This window comes from Idiotropiscis lumnitzeri, chromosome 15 (assembly GCF_059441095.1).
Source record: "Idiotropiscis lumnitzeri isolate Australia: NSW breed Sydney's pygmy pipehorse chromosome 15, RoL_Ilum_1.0, whole genome shotgun sequence".
Lineage (NCBI taxonomy): Eukaryota > Metazoa > Chordata > Actinopteri > Syngnathiformes > Syngnathidae > Idiotropiscis > Idiotropiscis lumnitzeri.
This window is the reverse complement of record NC_142405.1, coordinates 16,151,814-16,154,313: the sequence shown is the minus strand read 5'-3', so window position 1 is coordinate 16,154,313 and position 2,500 is coordinate 16,151,814. Positions and strand designations below refer to the sequence as shown.

The following is a 2,500-nucleotide window of genomic DNA, read 5'->3' as shown; positions in this document are numbered from 1 at the left end:
GGAGATGGCGAGGCGCCTGAAGACGATTTTGTGTATTGTATTATACTGTTATGCTCTATTTCTATCCGAACTTCCACAAACAATAACTACACGTTTAGTGCATTTTTTTGTATCCTCTGTTAAAAAAATAAAGAAAATAACAAAAACATTAAAAAATGGAAAACGTAGTTAAAAAATAACTTGCATCACAATTCACTACTGAAAATCTGTTAATGCTTTTGAATTGTGGTTGAACAGTGTTGGAGTTGAGTCACCGAGAAAATGATTAACATTTAGTAAATGAACCTTAAAAGCCAAACTAACTCCAATGCGTGTATATATATAATGTGGGAAAATGTCTCGCTCATACCTAATGGGCAATGTCCTTCTGGTTGACTTGAGTAGTTTTATAACATATCATATTGAAAAAAGTTTTGTGTTATTTTGGAAGAATGTGCTTTTTGGGTTTTCTGGAAAAAATGTAAAAAAATCAAAAATGTATTTGATTAATCTAATTTTAATAATGGCCAAATTTCATATCCATAAATGTAAGTTCATGAGAAGGAATCACTGCTTCTTTGTTATAGTTCCAGCTGTTGTAAAATGCGCAATATGAATAAAATCGTATTGTATTCTATTGTATTTTCTGTTTTCATTAACGAGTTCAAACATTATATATCTGCAATAAGGCATTCTTTGAAAGCAATTACAACCATTTCCGCTTGTGTTGACGCTAATGTTTTCTTTTCGTAGATATTCTTTGTATATATTTAATCATTTAATCAATCACTATGCTCTGTATTGTTTTTGTTTCACCCCCTAGCGTTATATTGTTTGTCTTAAATGTTTAAATGTGTTCTGTTGATTGATCTGTTGTCATTTCACGAATGTTAAATAAAGATTTAAAAAATATAATATCGGGAAATACTCTACAGTATTTCCAGCTGGCTTATTAATAAAAAAAACTGCAACAGCATGACAATTCAATAAAACATTGTTCAATAAAACACAAAAGCTACAATATTTATCACCCTTCTGACTTATTAGAATTTTTTTTTATTTACACTCCGAAGCGAAGGTGGCGATAATGCACCCAAATGGTTGCTGTCCGCCAAAATCTAAACACTCAAGAGTGTTTACCGGCAGTGACGACACAGTCATAGGACCGACAGAGGCCGGGAAAAGAAGAAAACACTCAAAGTTAAAAAGTATTCTGGAGATTATTTTCCATCTTCCATTCATATTAATGTAAGTTAATATTTTTTTGATTATAGGACATTCTGAATGTTTATCTGAAGGGGCAGTTTTCTAGCTTTTGACACACTGAATGGTGGCGCTAGTAGTAGTGGCACATCAAATCGTATTAGGAGAGAGTTTTCAGAATTTGGTACTTTATTTCACAATGCGTTGTTTTCCAAAGTAATCTAGATGACAAAAAACTCACAAACAACATTAAGGCTACTAAAGAATCTGATGCTTGAGGACGTGGTGGTGACTAACCTACTGATGGCCTTTATTTAGCATAGGCCTTACGCACAAGGCCCTTTGAGTAGCGTCGGGTTTTTTTTTGGGTGCAAAATTTAAAATATCTTAAAAGAAGAGTCCAGTGATTGAGTATCATTTTGCTGTGACATATATATTAAAAAAAGTTTTAAGTTTCCGATCAACCTTTTAATACAAAGTCAATGGGATTTTAGGTGTGATGTTTTTGTTGAATTTGCTCAAGGTTTCATAATTTCTTTAATCATCATCCTATTTTCAAAAGGTTGATATCATTGAACGCTTGCTAACACAGAAATAAGGGTTATAGAACGACATTGAACTCAAATGTAATCATAGAAGCAACATTGTGAAGTACGTAATGATGAAGAAATATATCTTAGTTATGAGGCATTTGTTGTTGAAAACTTATGAAATTAGCGTTGAAAGTGAAAATGTGAGCCATCATGGCAGGTCAGAGTAACATAAAAAAAAACTTTGCTCATCAGTGTGTCTTCACAAAAGGTTCGACTAAATCTTAGAAATGCATAATTTATATATTTATTTATTTTATTTAAAGTTATTAATAAGGGGGTTGTCATAAATTGGGGAAATATCTGAGTCTTACAACTCGTATAATAAGTTGCCTGTTTGAGGTGGGCGATATGGACTAAAATCAATATGTATTTTCATTTATTTTTAATTGATACATTTTTGATATTCTACAAAAATTACAGTAAATTGCTTCAACGAACAATTTTATATATATATATATGTATATGTATATATGTATATGTATATATATATGTATATATGTATGTATATATATATGTATATATGTATATATGTATATATGTATATATGTATATATATATGTATGTATATATGTATATATATATGTATGTATATATGTATGTATATATGTGTATATATATATGTATATATGTATATATATATGTATATATGTATATATATATATGTATATATATATGTATATATGTATGTATATATGTATGTATATATATGTATATATGTATGTATA

The 2,500-nt window shown here is 29.4% G+C and overlaps 1 protein-coding gene across 2 annotated transcripts in view; it reads left to right on the top strand.

Moving 5' to 3' along the window:
• The first annotated feature begins 1,078 nt into the window (after positions 1-1,078).
• Positions 1,079-2,500, top strand: part of LOC148323089 (serine/threonine-protein phosphatase 4 catalytic subunit B) — a 65,948-nt gene continuing 64,526 nt past the window's right edge. For both annotated transcript variants that reach the window (XM_088316470.1, XM_088316469.1), the window contains exon 1: positions 1,079-1,227. The gene's annotated coding sequence lies outside the window, so the exon portion shown is untranslated. The remainder of the gene's footprint in view (positions 1,228-2,500) is intronic.